The sequence below is a fragment of the Leopardus geoffroyi genome, chromosome B2 (assembly GCF_018350155.1).
Source record: "Leopardus geoffroyi isolate Oge1 chromosome B2, O.geoffroyi_Oge1_pat1.0, whole genome shotgun sequence".
Classification (NCBI taxonomy): Eukaryota; Metazoa; Chordata; class Mammalia; order Carnivora; family Felidae; genus Leopardus; species Leopardus geoffroyi.
The window spans coordinates 114883091-114904953 of record NC_059332.1 but is presented as its reverse complement, the minus strand read 5'-3'; the positions used below and the strand labels follow the sequence as shown (position 1 = coordinate 114904953).

The 21863-nt window shown below is 37.4% G+C and overlaps 1 long non-coding RNA gene across 1 annotated transcript; it reads right to left on the bottom strand.

Moving 5' to 3' along the window:
* Positions 1-385: 385 nt before the first annotated feature.
* Positions 386-21847, bottom strand: LOC123608990. Its single transcript, XR_006717563.1, has 3 exons — positions 21738-21847; positions 17960-18084; positions 386-914 (listed from the first exon to the last, which is right to left on the bottom strand). It is a non-coding gene; the product is annotated as an uncharacterized LOC123608990 (long non-coding RNA).
* Between the last annotated feature and the right edge of the window lie 16 nt (positions 21848-21863).

Below are 21863 nucleotides of genomic sequence, written 5' to 3'. Positions count from 1 at the left end.
GGACAATTATATAGTAAAAGTTAATCAGAGCTAGCTATACGTAACATTTATTATAATAAAAAAAAGAGAAATAGAATTTAGAATTTCCAAGTCAGTGGGGAGGGAAAAACAATAGAAGTTTTTTAAAAACTACAGTAATCCAAAAGAAATTCAGAATGGTGAAAAAAAGAGAAACATAAAAATCAAGACATACAGAAGGCAGAATATAGGAAAAATTTCATATGGAAACCAGTGAAGGACAGAATAAGAATGGAAATCTGGCCTTTCATGAATCATAGATGCAAAAATCACTGTGGAAGTATCAGGAAACTGAATAAGCAATGTATTTAAAAATTTATATGTCGTGATCTAATTGAATTAATCCCAGACAAGAATGCAAGAACACTTTAGCATTGGGAAATTTACTAATAGAGTTTAGCATGTTAATATATTGAAGGAAAAAAGTTATCTGATCATCTCTTTAAATGGAGAAAAAAGCATTAGGGAAATCCAACGTTTACTATCACAATTCATAGCAACTTAGGAATAGAAGAAAACTTCTTTCCTGAAAAAAGGAATCTACCATAAGCTTACAGAAATTTATCACACCTGATAGTGAAATGTCAGGTTAATTCACATTAAAATCAGGATTGAGACAACTATGCTCACTATCATTACTATATTGAATAACATAAAGAAAACCATAGTAGTGCAGTTAGACAAATGAAAGAAATAAAGGGAAAATTAAACAAATTGTGGGGCACCTGGGTGGCTCAGTCGGTTGGGTGTCCAACTCTTGATTTCTGGCTCAGGTCATGATCTCATGGTTCATAGGACTGAGCCCTCCGTTGGACTTGCCACTGACAGCATGGAGCCTGCTTGGGATTCTCTCTCTTCTTCTCGCTCTGCTCCTCCCCCATTTGTGCGTGCACTCTCTCTCTCAAAATAAACATTAAAAAAATGAACCAAATCATCATATTTGAAAATGTTTGTATAAAAAAAAGAATCCACTGAAAATTATTTGATTTAATCAGATAAAAGCACAGTAACTGGATATGAGAGTATATATAGTCTTTAATATATAATTATTATATATTATTATAAATATATTTTATATACATTAATATTAAATTTAATATTAATTAATTAAGAACACTTTATTGGAAGATATTAAAGAAATAAATCAAGTACACGAGGAAGAGACTCTGATATACTAAAGCTGTTTATTTTTAAGTGAACTCTACCCATAACATGGAGCTTGAACTTACGACCTTGATATTAGGAGTTAGATGCTCTACCAACTAAGCCAGCCAGGTGTTTCAGCATAGATGATTATTGCGTATCCTAACCTATACATTTAAGGTGAACTCCTTTCAAAATCATACCCAGGTTTGTTATGCAACTTCACAAACTGGTGTGAAAATGTACATGTAGCAGCTAATGGCAAGAACAGTCAAGATAAATTTGAAAAAAACAAAACAAAACAAAAACAGGATGGAAGGATTTGCCCAATTATAAACAATGCTTATTATAAAGCAATAATAATTGAGACAATATTGTGTGGCCTCAGAAGGAAACAAAAGACCAGAGGAACAGAAGAGTAAGCCTAGAAACAGAACCACACATAAACACAAACTTCATATATGACAAATGTCATTGCTAATCAATAGAGACAATATAGACAATTCAATAAATGGTGCTATACAATTGGTTACAAATATGGAAAAATAAGTTATGTCCACATGTCATATAAACTCCTAAATATGATAAGGAAAAGCATAAGGATTTTAAGAATGATAAGAGACTACTTTATGACTTTGGGACAAAAAAGAATGTTTAAAGAAGTTTGACTTATTTAAGGAATGAAAAAATAAACCACACACAGGGACAAGACATTTTCAGCATAAGAGGAGCCCAGGTCCTGGTTAAAACCCTATGTGTGATTATTCAGGCCTGACCACAGGCAATCACCAAGACTTTTCCTGACACGCCTCATGGAGAAACCTGCCTTCCCCATACAAGATGTGTGCACCTAGCTCGTTGTGGCCTCTGAAGGGAGCTGCAGTCAAGCACTCAGGCCCCGCTGAGTGGAGCTCCCTGAATATCTGCCTTCATTCCTAGGTCTCAGTATCCGAGGCACTGGGTGGAGGACTTCTTCAGGTGCTTCTGCTGAGTCACCTTGTCAGGGAGAGGAGGGGAAACCAAGAAGACACTTGTTCTAGCTCTTCCCCATAAGCCTCTGTCCATCCCAAGATTCATAAAACTGCTGGAGCCTTTGTTTGATTCTCTCTCCACAGGAGGACAACACCCATGTCTAGGTGGATCTACCTGACCCTTAACTGATGCACTTTTGTCTGGGAAAAAATAGAAGGTGAGTGAGGAGCCAGTGCTTTCTCCAGTTGTAATCTCTTGCTTATATCACAGCAGTAAGTCACTGAATGCCCATCTTTCTCATTTTGGGGTTCTTGTTTTAGTTGGCTACTCTGCTATCTGATAGCTCAGCTTACTCTCTCTCCGAGCTCAGCTGAGCTCCTGACAATACATAACTGATAAATGGTTAGTACCCAGAATATAAAATGCTTTCCTACAAAGCAGTAAAAGAAAAAATTAGGAAATGGGGAAAGAATAGAAAACAGTTGACAGAAAGAAGAATGGGCTGTAAACATATTAAAGATATTTAAAATTTTCACAACTATGAGATACACAAAAGTTATAATTTGATAATATAAAGTGTTGGCAAGGATGTGGATAAGTAGGAAGCCAATATGCTGATGGTAGAAGTGTAAATATGTACTAAGACTTTGGATGACAAGAATCCTAGGTGGTCCAAGGTACAACATAAGCACCAACCAACATCACAAATCTTGTAAATAGTGCACTCTCAGTTACATGGCAATTTGAAGAAGTAATTTATGATTAATCAAAAGAAAACCTCACAAATGCTAAGTTTGCGCTGCCAGGAAATCTCATCAATCCTTGTTTGTTTGGTTTATTTTCTTTTTTCTCTTCCACTTAAGGCATTGTGGTTATCAGTTTAATTTGCTATAATATACAATTAATGTTACTATGCTTAATTTGGTTTAAGTCTAAGGAGGGGTAATCAGAGACTTTTTACTTTTCATTGTAATTTTATTAACGTAACCTAAAATTATTGCTCAGAACTCTTTATCTTTCAACAAAGATCATCCTATAATCACCTAAGCATTTGGTATTGCCATTAGTTTACTTAATTCATCATAAAGAGATGCTTCTTGGATATGGATTTCAAATTTGATTATCAATGTATTATCATCTAACTTTCAGTGTTCCAGGTTTCAAAGTGTAGGAATGAGCATTAAAAATTTAATAAAAAATACTTGAATTCCTACTGAATAGAAGGAAGTTTGAGCTACAAAGAATCTATATCAGAGTTTTTCCAAATTTTTCTATAAACACCCAGATGGGTTTTTCATAAATGATATATTAAATGAATATAATTTCTTAAGCAGAATTGATTGCATAATTAGCAAGGAGGAAGAAATTAAAGGAAATTGCATTTAGTGGGATGAAGACAGTCATTCTTTGTTGATGAAATTCACAATGAACAGTGTGTGTGTTTAATCAGTTATGGAGTAATTTGCATGTACTAAAAAATATTGCATCAAAACATACGATATCAAAACTATTTTAATTGAGGGGCACTTAGGTGGCTCAGTTGATTAAGCATCTGACTCTTGATTTTGGCTCAGTTTATAATCTCACGGTTTGTGAGTTCAAGCCCTTTTGGGCTTTGTGCTGACAGTACGGAGCCTGCTTGGGATTCTCTCTCCCCCTCTCTCCTTGTCTCTCCCCTGCTCATGCTCATTCTATCTGTCTCTCTCAAAATAAATGGATAAACTTTAAAAAAAATTGTAAAGATTTAAAAAAACTATTTTAATTGAAAGGAAAAATTACCCAAACACTATACTAAGAAAATATAAACATACTTTTCAGTCTTTGTTGGATGAAGTAGACAGAAATTAGAACTGTAGATATTCTGATAATATAATTAATAAAATTTATTAATTTCCCCAAATTTGCACCCTACCAATAATACTACTCATTTTTTAATAACCATGGAAAATTTAGAAAAATTGATTACTGGGCCACAAAGGAAGTTTCAAATTTCAAAAAACATAAATGGCATAGGCCATATTCTCTGAATACGATGCAATAAAACCAATGTAATAATAAAATATGAACAAAAAATATCACTTAAAAATTGTAAACTCTGAAGATTCATAACATTTTTCATCCAAGAAGAAACAAAACTTGCACTTAAAAATTAACAATAGAGAGCAAACTGAGGGTCGATGGAGGGTGGTGGGTGGGGGATGGGCTAGATGGATGATGGGTATTAAGGAAGGCACTTGTTATGATGAGCACTGGGTGTTGAATGTAAGTGATGAGTCACTAAATTCTACTTCTGAAGCTAATATCGCCATGTATGTTAACTAACTAGAATTTAAATAAAAATTTAAGAATAAAGTTAAAATTAAAAGTTGTGATTCTTTATGAACATACATTCTTAAACCATTAAATAAAAATTACGCAAAATGAATTCAGTCACATGCCAAAAGTAATACACTTATTATTTTCAGTGGCTCTAATTAAGAAATACTAGATTAATATTAGAATGTATATTCATATAATTAATTCAATCAATAAATCAAAGCCAAAAATATATAATTATCTCACTACAAATCTAACAAAATTCAGTAAAGTTCAATACCCATTCTGATGAAACTCTTCACAATAAAATAAAAAGTTATTTTCTGTATATATTTATTAGTATCTATATAGCATTCCCCTATCTGGTATTAGCAAAGTATTTTATTGTAGACTAGCCCTCTTACCAAGAACAGCTAGAAAAGCTGGTTAAAAATACAAAGTGCATGAGAGATATGCGGTACAATGATACTGCTGAGTTATTTGGCTCTGGGTTGTGAGGTGAGCTCACCTGAGTTCCCTTCTGAATCCCACCCAGACACTCTGCATGATGGCCACAAGTCTCTCCACTCAGATAAGAGGAAATGTAAGGCATGTACTTCACTGAAGTAAAGCAGCGCACACTCCCCTCCGCCCACTGTGCTCAAGAGAGGGGCGAGAAAAATGTTCACCCCATAATCTGAAGACATTTCAAGATGCCAGAATAAACCCAAGCCTACCACACAGATCTGAGACAGATCGAGTCACAAGTCTCGTACAATGGAAACTGATATTCACCACTGTCAGCAGTACATTTAAAAAAATTACCTAAATATTCCAGATAGAACATCTGGAAAGTTTCCTCTGATCTGTAAAATGCATGCTATATCTAAATTTCTTTCTTTTTTTTTACTTTTAGGCATTGCTGCATAAAACTGCCAGTGTTATTAATGCATCTCCCTCTGTTATTCCTTGCTTTACTAAATATGGGAAGATCAGAGAAGCAGGTCTTTAAAAGAAGCAAATGTTACTGTTGAAGGATGAACAGTTCTGCCTTTCCCTTTCCTAATGCGGCGGGTGCCACAGGCTTTCCACAGAGGAATATGTGCAAAAGAAAGAAACAAACAAGAGCTAGGCCCATTGAATGTTCAAAAAACCAATGTACAGAACAAACAAAACAATACAAAAACTTTCTCCAGATTTTAGGAAATATTTTACCCTAATCAAGAGCTCTTGGGGAGCCTGGGTGGCTCAGTCGGTTAACTGTCTGTTAATTTCAGTTCAGGTCATGATCTCATGAACCGTGAGATCGAGCCCCCATCAGGTGCCACACGCTGACAGTGCAGAGCCTGCTTGAGATTTTCTCTTTCCCTTTTTCTCTGCCCCTCCCCCTGCTTGCACACACATGCTCTCTCTTGCTCTTTCTCTCAAAATAAATAAACTTAAAAAAAAATCTCAAAGTATGTGGCGATGGTAGACTGAAATTTTCATACTGTTCAACTGTGTCTTTTGTCTTCCTAAACCATTCTGGTATGTAAAGTTTTTAAGTTATTTATGTTTTTCCCCACATCATCTTTCATGTCCAAAAGCCATAAATAAGTTGGAAATAACAAGTGTACGTGGATTCAGAAGTTTTATATTTGTCATCTTCACATGGACTGCCTACTTGATGAACCCAAATGCTGTTTGTACCCCCACCCCCACTGCATTGTTGGCTGTCCTTACCTGTGTTCCTGTTTCTGTCTCATGGTTCTGAGGCAAATGGGACTGTCCTTATTCACTTCTTTCATGTTTACATCATCCTGATAAGTAAGAGCTTTTAGATTTGTATCTTTTTTTTTCTTCTTCCCTCCTTCTTTCTCCCCTTCCCGCTTCCATCCTTCCTTCTCCTTCCTTCTTTCCTTCCTTCCTTCCAGCCATTAACTATATCACCTGGGCCCAGTGCTGAGCTTTTTTATTTTTCTTTTGTGTCAATTCCTCAACATCATTGTTTAAATTCCACCAAAAAAAAAAAAAAAAAAAAAAAAAAAAGATGAGCATTGAAAATGGAGACACAGCAGTGTTGTTTAATGGCCTACATATTGCTCCAGTATGTGATCTGAAGAGACTTGAAATTAAAAGCATAATAAGCTCAAGCACATATTAAATTAGGATAGCTTGTTCTTCATAAAATCTAACCACAAGTAAAAATAGAAAACCTATGAGAAATTTGACAGTGACATATTGAGGGGATGAAAGTTTTTAGGTTAAGATGCAATGACTTCATAAGTGAAGATCAATTGAACGTCCAAACCAATTTTTGAAAGGAATTTAACTTAGTTTGATCTATGTTTATAGAAGGAAATAAACGCTTCATACATTGGATGTGTAAATTAAGGAGCATAGAGTTGGCAAAATCAATACACTATACATTATCATTAATTTATTTTTTTTTCAACGTTTATTTATTTTTGGGACAGAGAGAGACAGAGCATGAACGGGGGAGGGGCAGAGAGAGAGGGAGACACAGAATCGGAAACAGGCTCCAGGTTCTGAGCCATCAGCCCAGAGCCTGACGCGGGGCTCGAACTCACGGACCGCGAGATCGTGACCTGGCTGAAGTCGGACGCTTAACCCACTGCGCCACCCAGGCGCCCCACATTATCATTAATTTAGAGTAGAAGTGGAAAGATGGAGCAGGAGATGGAGTGGAGATGGACAGGAAGAAAAGCAAAAAGAGGAGGAAAAAAAGAATACTAGATAAACAAAAACAGAAACGGAGGCAGGATAGGGTAGGGAAAGAATGAGGGCAAGTATTTTGTTGAGCTGTCTAAATCAGGCACTCTATTGGTGCTTTATTTGTTTTAATGTAACCCTCAGAGAACCCTGAGAAGTGGGCATTATTAATTAGGCACTTTTATAGATAGAAATGATCTTATGGGTAAAGTTGAGAGTGGGATCTAGATATGGATATTTCACCCTCCCCATCCTTCTGCCTTTGGGATCTGCCCACCAAAGACAGCCATTCTGCTCTTCTGGGTCTAGCAGAGTTTCAAGAAAAAGGCTCAGCCTCTGTGTACCAAATGTGCTGTAGCTGAATCAGAACCGTGTGATTCTGAGGTCTGTATCATGAAGCCAGTGTTCAAATACTCGTAAGCCTCATCCTTCAAAGTAGAATTTTCATAATAAAGGAGATATTTGCTCTCTCTATCTGAATGATTGCTCTTCCGTCCTCCTTCACTTTCTCACTCCCTTCCCGGGCACTACCGTACTCCTTCTCTCTCAATTGAGTCTGAAATGAGGCTGCAAAAAAGAGGTGTTATGGATGGATCGCTCTGTGTCAGCTACTACTGCAACAACACTGCATAAAAAAGAACCACAAAATCTCAGTGGCATACAGCAATGAGCAGTTATTTCACTCCTGGATTCATTGGTCAGATGGTATGGCTCTGCTCCCTGCATTCATTTTGAAGTCTAGGCAAAAGAGAGAGCAGCTGCCCACAGGAAGATCTTATCTCATGCCTTTTGAGACTCAAAAGGGCAAACCCTCCTCAAGTACATTTCAAGTTCCTGCCTGCTTTACATCTACTCTCATCCCATTGGTCAAGGTAAAGGAGCTGGGGGGAAGGCATAATGAGCAGGGGAGGGGCAGAGAGAGAGGGAGAGAAAGAGAATCCCAAGCAGGCTCCCCACTGTCAGTGTGTGACTGTCAGTGCTTAACTGACTGAGCCACCCAGGCATCCCTTGAATATATATATATATATATACACACACACATATATACACACATACATATGTATATATATACATATATATACGTATGTACACATATACATATATATAAACGTATATATGTATGTATATATATATTCAAGGAAATAGCAAGGAGGTGGTTGCAGGGAGAGATAAAGAATAGGGTCAGTAATTCAATCTACCACACTCTAATATCCTTACAGTCAGCATCAAGAAAAACAGAGAAATGCATGCAGTTTGGTAGGCATTGAAGTGTCTTTTAATTCTCCCTGCTTCAGCTATAGAGCTTCATTTCCACTTCTCTGCATGAACCATACTAGGGGATACTTTATAGTATGATACTTTGTACATTCTCTTCCCTATCTGAAATGCCTTTCTCTCCACTCCTTAACCTAGTAAAATATGACTACCCTTCAAGACTCAGACTCACATGATACTCCCCAATTTAAGTATTCCATGATTTCCTACCTTGGGATAATTTGTAATTATAAATCTACTTCCTTTACTACATTTATAGTTCCTCAAGGCCAAGGACTATATATGTAAATCATGTTTTTGCCTGTATCAAGCATTATGCTGTTTTAAAAGAAAACAAAATGTTTAGTCAGAGTTTTTGAGATAACTAAATGTCCACTATATTCTGCTGTTCATTTTGGCTGTGAGTATCAAAGTTGGTTAGTCTGGAAAGTAATGAATTTTGAAACAGCTTTTTTATTCATGTGATAAATATTTATTCTGCCCTCAAGATGCCCAGATCCGATGGGCAAGAATAAGAAGTGAGGAGGTGACAGATGCTTTGAGGAGAGAAAAACTTGATGGCACATCTTATCCATCCATCCATTCATTCATTCATTCAACAAATAATTATTAAACCCTTTTTATCTGGCAATTACTGCAATATAGGGGTGAAGGAGACAGACATGGTCTCTGCCCTTATGAGACTTAGACTTTGGCTAAGAAGACAATTATTAAATATACATTTACAAGTGCACTGAGCTTCATAAGGAAGTCTAAAGTATTCTGGGTGTGTGTCAAGATCTAATCAGGAAAACAAAACCACCTGAATTCTTTTTCAACTCACTACAGTTCATGCTCAATGTTACCTTAGTTCCAGGTGTACAATACAGGGAGTGATTCAACAACTCGATATGTTATGCTATGCATACCACAAGTGTGGTAGCTACCATCGGACACCATAATACAATGTTGTTATAATACAATGTTGTTAAATATAATATAATAATATAATACAATGTTATTATATATTATAATATATAATATAATATATATAATGTTGTTATAATAATAAGGGCTCTACTCCTTATTCTGTGCATTTTACCTCCTTGACTTATTCCTTGCAGAACTAGAAGCCTGTGTCTCCCACTCCCCTCACCCATTTTACCCATGCCCCCACAGCTCTCCCCTCTAGCAACCATCAATTGGTTCTCCGTATTTATGAGTCCATTTCTGCTTTTGGTTTGCTTATTCATTTGCTTTTTTTTTTAGGCTCCACATGTAAGTGAAATCATATGAAAAACCACCTGAGTTTTTAAAACATCAGGATTAAAAAAAAAAACGTTTATTTATTTTTGAGAGAGAGAAAGAGCACACAGCGGAAGGGCAAAGAGAATCCCAAGCGGGCTCTGCACTGACAATGGCAAGTCCAATGCGGGGCTCAAACTCACAAACTATGAGATCATGACCTGATCTGAAGCCAGACACTCAACCAACTGAGCCACCCAGGCTCCCCTAAAACAGCAGGATTTTGTTGTGGGGGCACGGTTACACAGGTGATGAAAGACTGAGAACCCCAATAGGACACCCAGAGCACCCAGAGGCTAGCAACAATAGCAAACCATTATCTCCCCTATCCCAGCCTGAAGGGACAAAAGCAGAAGGCAGCATTACCAGAGCACAGGGGCCAGTGTGGAACCACATCAGGCTACCAGTCAAGGCACTGCTGTTGAGGGGATGGCACAAAGTTTGCCTTCCATCTTCCCCTCACCCTTCAGTTCTCCCCAGGATTTGACCCTGGCAATAAACCAACTGGCAGGGGAATTCTTTCTTCTGTAAACTAGAGCCAGACCAAGAAAGGAATTTGAGGACAAATTGGCCCAGGACCTTTATAAGGAATATAAAATAGGAATTAAGAGTACCTAAGTAATGCTGGGAATATCAGTTTTGAAACCTCCACTCACTTCCTACCTCTTCATCAGCCTGGCTATCTAGCCACACAGTCAGAAATGTTTGCTGGCAGTCTTAAAATACCCTTTCTTCTTTTTACTCAGACATAAATCTGAGCAAAGAAAATAAAGTGAGGTAGAAGAAACTCTCAAAGTGGTATAAGAAATCAAATGAAGAATTTTTTTTAAAGTATATCTTAGTATTCCATACAGATACGAAGAAGAAACATAGGCTTTACTGAAGCACTGTGTAGAAAACAACCCACAAGATTTTGGTTCAAATGATAACTTTTACATTTAGAAGCTGGGAGGCCATAGGCAATTTATTTAATCAATCTGACCTCAGTTTCCTTATCTATAAAATGAAGTCAGTAATATCTCCCTTGAGATGTGTTGTGAGGATTTCCAAAGAGACTTAGAGGTTATTGGGGGCGGGGGGGAAGGTGGGCTTATACTCAAGTTTGCAAGAGAAGCAGCCATTGCCCACTTTGCTACTGTCACCAATTAGAATTAATGTATGTTAACCACTTGGGGACAGAGTAGGTGCTCAGTGAACAGTTACTTTTCTTATGTTTATAAATCATTAAGTAAACCTTTGTGTGTAGTTTATTCATTTGGAATTAAGGTAGATGTTGAAAGGAAAATTATTTGTATTGTCATCTTAATCTTCACATTCATCTATTTACTATTAAACTAAAAAGTTACAGGAAAAAAATCCCTGACTCCTTGGTTTAGTCTGTCATGTCCTCCTTCTAGACAACTTGGTTCAGTTTGTCATATCCTCCTCTTAGACAATTGCAATCATGTCTTTTTTCACCACTGGATTCTCAGTGGTCAGGACAGAGCCTCCTAGGACATGAAAGGCGCTAAAATCGTGTTGAGATACTGGCTTCACTTAGTAATTGATTGCTCAACAGATAATTCTGAAATAATTAAGTTGCTGATAGCTACAGTTCAAAATTTAACAACTGCTTCCCAACATGCCTTTATAGACGGAAGACTGAAGCTACCATCTCCATATTAGAGCAAAGGCTTTATGCAAACAGAATGTTCACTGGGTGACTGGTCAACTCTCAACGGAATTCCTCAGGTGACAGTCTAATTCTACTGAATAGGAGCTTACTATAAAATTCAAAAAGTTATCATTCCAATAGGCAAATCTTAAAATAATGGTTGACACTAAATAAGAATTTCTTCTTGGCTATGTTTCTTCTGTGTGAATCAGAAAGACTAAAATTTTAATACTAAATGAAACATTACATCTTTGTGTCAAATGTTGAAATAATTTCTACATGTAATGCATAATTTTGAAAATTATGTCTTCCTTTCCAGATCTCCCAGTTACAAAACATCCCACATCATCTTTTTGTAACTCTAATACTAGGCTGAGAATTTTGTCTTTGATCTCTTGCCATTATAAGAATTTCATAAGATCAAAAATGACTCATCAGAAAGCCTTGTTTTATAATTTCTCAAGCTCCATATTTCCAAAACCTTTTATCTCCATTTTATTTCAGTCTGTCTGATAGCTCTGAATTTCTCCACCCTGAAGACTAAATCTCAAGGCTTTACCTCTATGCAGATTCTTTCTTCCAGCTCTGTTTCCTCCCACATTTGTTGCACTTAAGCCTTGCCATCAGATAACCACTGGTTTCCCTTTCCCTTTTGGTGTCTTTCAACACACTGGGGTGTACTTTGGCTTTTTTTTTTTTTTTTTTTAATCTCTCTGGTTAGCCTAATTCCATGCTCCTTTCAGCTCTGCTCTTCTGTCTAGCATCTTTGAGTCCCTAGGCTCTTTAATCTTCCACTGACTTACAAAATCAATTCATAACCCTTGGTTATTGTCATACTTGCACTCTTCACTTCTTTTCCTTACAAAGTCTAATGTTACTGGATGCCAAGATTGTGCTGACTGGATCTATTCAAATTCTTGTAATTTTCACCTCAATTTCAGGAAACTTTTAATTCATTTCTTGTGGACACATAATCATGTTCCCTATAGAAACCTTAAAAAGTGTTTTTCTGGGGCGCCTGGGTGGCGCAGTCGGTTAAGTGTCCGACTTCAGCCAGGTCACGATCTCGCGGTCCGTGAGTTCGAGCCCCGCGTCAGGCTCTGGGCTGATGGCTCGGAGCCTGGAGCCTGTTTCCGATTCTGTGTCTCCCTCTCTCTCTGCCCCTCCCCCGTTCATGCTCTGTCTCTCTCTGTCCCAAAAATAAATAAACGTTGAAAAAAAAAAATTAAAAAAAAAAAAAAGTGTTTTTCTCTCCCTCCCTAGTCTCCCAGTCCCACAATGGCCTCAGTGGAAACCTTATCTCATTTAACTTCTGTGGTCTTTAACATGCTGAGTCTATTAATTCCTGGGGCATCTTTATGACATGTCTATATGCGACTTTTCTCAATACTGCCATATACAGAGGTGACCAGAATTTGCGGTAGTGGCTGAGAAGAGAAGAGCACAGGTGAACCGGTTTGAAAAACTCCCTTGTGTGGTAGGCATTGTTGATGCCAGAGAGAAACAAGGAAAGAGATACCTAAGAAAATCAATCTGGGGTCAGAGCAATCATCATAAACTGCCTTCAGAACCACCTCTAAAATGAGGCCCAGCTTTAATCGTGTCAAAACTGTGTAGCAATTTATGTCCGAGGGAATGGTAAAAACAATAAAGTGGATCAGCTAGCAATGAAAGGAGTCAAACATCTGAGTGTGATCAAAGAAAGAGGCAGTCAAAGAAAGCCCTTCTAAAACCATTTTCATTCCAGGTAACCACAAAAGATGTGACCTCTCAGGAGCAACATCAGAGGCTTTAAACTAAAATAGTGCGACCAGTAGTTAAATAAACAAGCAAACTACAATAATAAGCACCAAATGGGTAGGGGAGAATCATATCCAGAGTTGCTACAATATATTATCTAAAGTTAAAAAAAATTATACATATGATATGCAAGGAAATAAGAAAGTTGCCCACACACAGTTAAAAAAAAAAAAAAAAAAAGCAAGCAATAGAACTTTGAGGGGGCCCAGATGTTGACCATATCAGACAAAGACTTCAAAGCAGCTATCATAAATATATCCAAAGAACGAAAGGAAACTATGTTTAAAAATTTAAAGAAAGCATGATGATAATGTCTCATCAAAGAGACAATATCAAAAAGGAGAAAGACATTATTTAAAAAAAAAAAAAAAAAGATGGAAATTCTAAAGTTGCAAGTAAAATAACCAAGAAAAAAAAAATCACTACAGAGCTCAACCAGCTGAACTGGTAGAAGAAAGAATCAGCAAATATAAAGAAAAGCTGATAGATTACACAATTAAAAAAAAATGAGAGAACAAAAAGAATGAAGGAAAAGTGAACAGAGCCTCAGAGTAATGTATGACACATTAATCTCACCAACATACTTGTATTGGAATTACCAGGAGAGGGGAGAGGAAAAAGCAAGCAAACAAACAAAACCACAAAAACTTGTTCTAAAAAATAACGCCCAAATTTCCCATATCTGATGAAGAACATTAATCAACACATCCAAAAGGCTCAACAAACTCCAAGTAGGGAAAACACAGAGAGGTATACCCAGAAACACCAGTCAAACGCTGAAAGACATTTTTGTCTAAAAGACATCTTTATCTAAAGAGGAAATATGAAGTAGCACAATGAAGCTTAAATAAAGGCAATGTCAGATAAATAGAGATTAAAAGAATTCACTGTAAGAGAACCCAACTATCAAGAAATACTTAAAGAAATTCTTCAGGCTGAAAACAAGTGACCTCAAACAGTAATTCGAAACCATATGAAAAATAGCAAAGAAGTAGAGTACTGGTGAAATAATTATGTAATTATAAAACTTTGCATACATGTATATTACTTCTCCTTTCTCTTCTTAATTGATTTAAAAGGTAGTTATATAAAATTATATATAAGTGTGTGTGTGTGTGTGTGTGTGTGTGTGTGTGTGTGTATTGTTAGGCCTATTACATATAGAAATGTAATACATTTGCTGATAACAGCAAAGAGGAGATTGGGGAATAAAGTTGTATTGGAGTAAGGTTATGACTTTTCTTCTCCCAGCTTCTCTAAAAGGCATACAATTATGTAAATTAACACTTATAACAATGTATTGTTGGGTTTGTAACATTTATAGATGTAATATGTATAATAATGGCACCACAAGGCAGGAAAAAGAACTATATAAGAGTAATATATCTATATGGTACTGGAATTAAGTTTGTATAAATCTGCAGTAGACTCTGATAAGTTAAAATATATATGGCAAACCCTAGAGCAACTACTAAGGAAATAACCCCAAAACAAACAAACCAAAAAATTAAGAGGATTTTTGCTTTTACCAAAAAAGGGTGAAAGGTAAAAATGGCATTCAGCATTGGTTTTACAGCGAGTCTCCTAGAGGAAGCATGCGGTCTGAGCGGTCAGAGTCACACTGCCAAGCTCTGTCCCTGGGAACCATACTCAGCATCTTAGCGTCAAATTGCTATCTTTGAACCGTATCTGTGAATACCTGTGCTGATGTGGGGCATGAGCAAACGGTCAAGACAGAATTATTGAGACATTTTTGGTGCAAAATAAAAAGGTGCTTTTATTACAGCACAGGGACAGGACCCGTGAGCAGAAAAAGCTGCATTTTTGCTGTATGAATCTGATGGTTACATACGCAGTGCTCAAGGGGCAGGGGACATGCGCAGGGAGTATTGGATAATAGATATCTTGTTCGAATTTCTACTCATAAAACTACTTTTGCAAGATTTCTCTGGTGCTTTATCATTCAGCTCGATATTAACTATTGGTGAGATGTACAGGCAGTCATGAGAGAATGTAACAACCAGTACATAACTGACTCTTATTGGACCTATATTGTCAGGCTATATAGGTCAGTCTTCTATGCTACAGGTGAACATTTTTCTGCTTCTGTTCTTCATCATTTCCTCCCTGACCAATTTTTCAGTCCTTACATCTTTAAGATTGTTGAAAGGCAAAGGGTTCATCTTCTGTAACTTCCTCAAGTTGATAGGGGTCGTAGAGATGTCCCTACTCAGGGACTGAAATTAGTTACTCTCTTACCCTACAAGAAACTGTTATGGTGGGCCATTACTGTAGAGCCCAGAGGGGACATCGGGATGAATTTGTTTTGAGTAGGATCGAAGGAGTCAGGAACTGCTTGCTTGGCAATACGAGAGAACCAAGCAAAAGAGACAACACATTAGAATTATTATTAAAATGAAAAATAAGAGGAGCAATGAGGTGGATGATAGCCCACCTCCTGACCAGGAATGTAACCAATTATCAAGTGACAATGCAGTCATTAGGAGCACCAATTTGATTCTTTGTATCAGTAAGTAAACCTGTTACATTTTAGTTATAATCTAGAATACAGACACAATATTCTTCTTTAACAATGGCAGACGTTCCTCCTCGTGCTGCTGTTAAGATATCTAATGTCATTCTATTTTGTAGAATCGATTTATGCATTAGAGTTACTTTAGTGTTTAATAACATAATGCTATATTGGGAGTCATTTAAGGCCTTAATGTGTATTTATCAAGGGCCTCCATGTGCTGTATGACATCTTCTAAATGTACTGATGGAAGAAAAATAGATGTCAGATGGTCACACCAATGGAACATGGATCTTGTCCAGCATTGTCGTGAGCCCATCTGTGGGTTGGCATTTTCAGTTAAAATTTTGATAGTCTGAGGATAAGAAAAAGGACTCTTATGGCCTGGAGAGTCCCATGTAACATTTATCATAGGTCAGCAAGAAACATTTTTTTTTTTTTTTTTTTTAGTAATAGAAATATCCTTTTATGTCCTGGTATTGGAGTGATCTGTCATATTGGCTATGTATTGATATAAATAAGGCCAATCTGTACCTTGTAATGGAGAAACCCACCAAGGGAGGTCTGAAGTGCTTGATGTGTGCAATAAGCCACAAATCTAGCATGAAGACTGGTTTTGTAGCTTACCATGATGTGTCCACTGTAAAGAGTTACCATTTATTTATGGTATACATGTGGGCTAAAACTTTGGATACATTAGCAGAGTCATCTGGGATATATACACATTTAGTCTCAATATTAGCATAATAACTTTTTCTTTGACTTGCATTCAGGATATCAAGGGCCATTAAGTTTTGGAGGGCCACTTTTCGAATTTGTGGCTGACTTCATTTTGGGTTTGGATAAAGGTGGCCGCTATATGTTTGGCTTTAACCTCTACTTGTAATTTTACATCAACAGAGGTGGCCCTCAGGACAGATATGATTAAAGGATAAAACCAGTAAGAAACCTTCTTTCTCTGATGTCTAATCTTAACAATATTCTAATTATGAGGAATCACGGGCAAGTGGGAGATGATCTGTTCCAGGAGATAAGGACATCCCCAAGTGTATTATCCAATCCAAATATTAGGAGGCTGGGGTCATCTATTTTTTCCAAAGTCCATAGTTAACGCAGTGGAGTGGGGTATGCTCTGGCTTTTAAGGAGCGATTTTGTTATCCCAGCCACATAGAATTAATCAAGGTGACAGTGAAGTTACACAATTGTTGGAGAGTCCATCCCATTGTCCAGCTATTTAAATAACCACATGCCCATAGGGTCCCTTTTATTATCCCCACAGAGTAACAAGCAGGAAGACTATCTATATATGAGCTATTATGGCAATCTCTGAAGTTTACCTCAAGTTGTCTAGCTTACGCTATTTAATCAAAACTAGAATCTAACGTTCATAAGGATGTGTTATTGAAACACTTTTCTCTAAATTTACCCTTATTTCCAGAGATAACCAAATCAAAACTAATTTGTAAAACAAATCCACTTTAAATTTTTTAAATGTTTATTTATATTTGAGAGACAGAGACAGAGAGAGAGAGAGAGAGAGAGAGAGAGAGAGAGAGAAAGCACAAGTGGGGGATGGGCAGAGAGAAAGGGAGACAGAATCTGAAGCAGGCTCCAGGCTCCGAGCTGTCAGCACAGAGCCTGATGCGGGGCTCGAACCCCCAAGCTGCAAGATCATGATCTGAGTCCAAGTCGGATGCTCAACCAACTGAGCCACCCAGGCACCCCAAAACAAGTCCACTTTTAACAAACTTGACCTAATTATTTACATAAGCTCAGCAAGAATAGTGGTTGATCAGACAGATCCTTTAAAATATGTATTGCTGGGAATCTTTTATAAGGAATCTCTAGATTGAACTTTCAATAGCCTCCTAAGGCCGGAGCCAAGCCAAATACTTGTCAGACTTGTCTGCAATACCTATAGATTTGGGTGTATTTGTTCCTTTTCTTGAGGTCCCCTAAATATCTTGAGGTTTCTGCACCTGCCAGGAAGTGCCATTCTTTACTCACCTGGTAAGGCTCCTAGGAACTCTATAAGTAAGGTAGCGGGCTGACATTTCAAAGCGGGTTCTATTGGCTCCACAAAGTCAACCTTAGTTCCTTAAGGCTGTCTGGTCATATCTGAGTCTACGTCCGTCTCTCTCAAATATGACATTCCTGTCAAAGCCTCGGTAATATAACCAATGTTTCCAAATGGTGTCCTGTTACTAGGAGAGTAGATTCTCACTGAACTTATGCAAATAATTGTAATTGCTACAGAAGAAAGAATACTCACTGAGAGTTTCTGAATTCTGGAGGGTTCATGTAGGGAGACAAGTTAGAGGTTTCAATTTGTTTGCAAAGGAATATTTTATCATATTTCTATACGTCACAGGTATCATAAGAGAAAACTTCCTTATTCTGGAAAACAATACATTAGAGAACCAGCAATGTTTCAAACAAGAGTCATAAAAACTATAATCATCTTTCTCAATTCATTTAGTCTTATGTTAGTAATTTTTGTTCAGGTCACATGTAGCTGTCCCATTAGTTCAAGAAATTTAACCCAGTTCAGTTTTATTATGTTAAACATATCAAATACCTATACTAAAAAAAAAAAAAAAAAGTCATTTACATGAGTCTCCTTGAAGACAAAACTCACTGGGCAACAGCATCAGAGCAATAACTATAAATGACAAAAGAACGTCAGAAATGGACATGGCTAAAGACTGATATGAAGAGTTCATTATAATGCAGCTGACAGAAATATGGTTCTGTGATACATAAGACTTCAATAATCAGAATATCAAGTGATGACCTTATGTTAGGACATATTAAAACTTCAGGAATTTTACATATTTTCTTGAATAGTTATAGCATTTACCTATACAATATAACCAATGGTTTATCATCATTGGCTTGATAGTGCTTAACACACCAAGTAAGACTAATTAGTCAAAAAGACTCTATTTACCATTTAAATCTTAGGAAGTTTGTTAAAAAACTCAAAGTTTTAAAGCACATGCCTAAATAGGATTACAGATCATTATAAGTTTAATATTTATATTTTTAACAATGGTGGCAATAAGGGATTCTACAGAGAGTTATATAGTTGTTAGCAAAACTTAGCTCCTTTAACACTGAGAAGTTTTAACTTTCTTAAGTAACCAAAGACCTGAAAAGACAAAACACAGAAGCTTTAGCTTTCTAGGCAGATAGAGGGGAGAGAGAGAGGGAACAAAAATCTAGGTGCTTAATTTCAATTTATTTTGTGCATCTGTTAACAAGATGTATTCTAGGTATCAGAAAAGCCTATAAAAGAGGTTATTTTTGGGGTCTGGGGATGCTAAAACTTTTTTCACAAATTAATGGTATTGTCATTTTGGCTTATGAAAGGTTTCATGATAAAGCTCTATTTTTTGTTGTTGTTGTTGTTGTTGTTATTTAAAAGTTTTATTTTGAGACAGAAAGCATGAGCAGGGGAGGGACAGAGAGAGAGGGAGAGAGAGAATTCCAAGCAGGCTCTGTTCTGAGCCCAACACAGGGCTCAAACTCATGAACCTTGAGATTGTGACTTGAGCCGAAATGAAGAGTCAGAGGCTTAACCCACTGAGCCACCCAGGCACCATGGTAAAGGTGTTTTTAGATAGTGGGTAATTATCTGTACTAAAAGTATTGATTGTAAAACATGATATGGGGCAAAGGGAAGAAAACAGTTTAACAGTCAAGTGGAGGGGAAGAATAACTGGATATGTATTTTATGAAAACAGATAACTAAAGAAATTATCATCCAATATTTGTTGGTTGAGCCAGCAGTTAGAAAAATAACTAGGTACCAACATGCTAATATTACAGGACACTACATTTTTGTTAGTGGTTTGGCAAAACCATTGTTGTAGTGAAATGTATTTTTACACTAAGTTGTACATGCAAGTACATTGAAATGCTATACATACTGATGAGCAATCAGAATACTACTGGAAAATAAAAAAAAAAAATGAGGAAGACTAAACCTTGAGGTTGAAAACTTTCCCTTTTTTATAGGATATGGGAAGCAAGTACCAGATATTTTGGTCTCAGCTCTTCCAGCTCCCACCTTCCTGTCCTCTCAGGACACTGAAATAACTTCTTTTTTTGTAGTTTAGCCTCAAAGTAGATTCCAATTTATCAGGGCCAATCGCAAATGTACACATACGGGTATGTACCTATTACTGTCACCAGCTACACCCCAAGACCTGGCCTTTACTGCTCACCTGATTGTACTCACTAACCTTTGTTTTATATTTTCCCCTAAGCTCTTCTTTGCAGCTTTCCTCTTTACTCAGGCAAATGAAACATGAAACCACCCCCAGGTGATGGCGACTGCCCTGACGAGACCTCCCACTGGCCCAGACCACCCAGACCATTTAAGCTAAACCTGACTCATGCCTGCTCAGAAGGACCCGTGAGATGATCTCTCTGGAATGACCCACAATTGCCTTTACCTCATTATAATACTAAAGTCTCCACCCAAGGAAGAGTCTTAACTTCATTTACATAACATACAAGGATCCTTCTAATGCAAGCCTCCTTTCCTTAAGGCACAAGTTTGACCTTAGGCTTCCCTATCTAAATATTCATTTTAACCCTCAACAAAAGGAATCCGTTCACCCTATCTTGGGGAGGTACAGCTTTGGAAGCCATTCCCCACGATCTCGATTCCCTGCAAATAAAAGCTTTCTTTGTGCCACAACTCAACCTGGTGCAGTTTCTGACTCACCAAAGAGCAAACTCCTATTGGCTCAATTACACTACCAAACAACACTGGACACCTGGCTGCAAATTCCCATTTTCTTCTATTACACGCCTGTAGCTGTGGGTAAAAAAACACTAGCTAAGCACAGTCAGAAAACAGGCTGTTTTACTTGTTAGCATATTAGTCATTGGTACTGAAAGTGCATAGATGCCATCTTTTTATGCCAACTTCCTTGAATCTTCACTAGTTGCCACCCTTTTTTCCCTCCTCCAAATTCCCAAGGTTTAAAAACTTTAAATCATTCTTATCTCAACTTGTTGGTAAATTCTGAGAAATGGCAAGTGACTAAATTTGTTTTAACTTAAGAAAGATACCATCAGTGAATCTATACAGAAATGTCCAGAGGCCAAACCTCTTAGCCACAGCTGCCAGCCTTGCAAGGCTGCAGTACCATGCATCCATATACAGAACTTGGGCAGTACCACATACCCACATGCACATTTATGGCATAAACAGCACCTATATCTAATATCTAATTATCCCCACTCTACAAACTATTTCTTCCAAATCACCATTTAATCAAGCAAATCTCCTGTTCGACAAAGTGCAATGGCTTAAGTTGCTCATTTCATATTAAACTGGAATTAAATACTTTCAATATTTGGACTTCTTCCCATCAGTCCAAACCTGGGTTCCCACGTCTTCCCTACCTCCACATTTCCATACCTTAAAACTTGCTTATCTTCTCAGCTTCTTCGTACATTCTGTTCCGTTCACCAGACTGTTCCCTTATTTAAAGATCTACCTTCGGTTCCTCCTGTTTGACAAAATGATCCCTATCCGGGTGAAAAATGACTTTCCTTTTAAGGTGTCTTCCAAAGAACATCCTGTCTGGGCCATATGACAGGTAATAGCACAGAATGCTAAATATGTTGGGCTTTATGAAGGCGATGTCACGAGCAGGGCATATGTTGAGTATTCATTAAAAAAACAAAACAAAAAAACAGAAACGTTTTCCCCGCTCAATAACCCATAAAAGATGTTTAAGAAGTAACACCTTTTGGTACCTTCCTCTCTCTCCCCTTCTTTCCAAATTCCCTAAACCGGCTTTCTTTCTCTTCCACTCTTCCCATGCCTATGGAGAGACTGAAAATGTGGAGTTTGTGGGCTGGGCTGCACCAACTTTTTTTTTTTTTTTTTTTAACTTTTTTCAAGGTTTATTATTTTTCAAAGACAGAACGTGAGCAGGGGAGGAGCAGAGGAAGAGGGAGACAGAATCTGAAACAGGCTCCAGGCTCTGAGCGGTCAGCACAAAGCCCGACGCGGGACTCGAACTCACAGATGGCGAGATCATGACCCGAGCTGAAGTCGGTCGCTTAACCGACTGAGCCACCGGGCGCCCCTCAGCTGCACCAACTCTTAACGCTGTGTCTCGGAACCGAAAACGCGTAGCAGGTCCATTAGC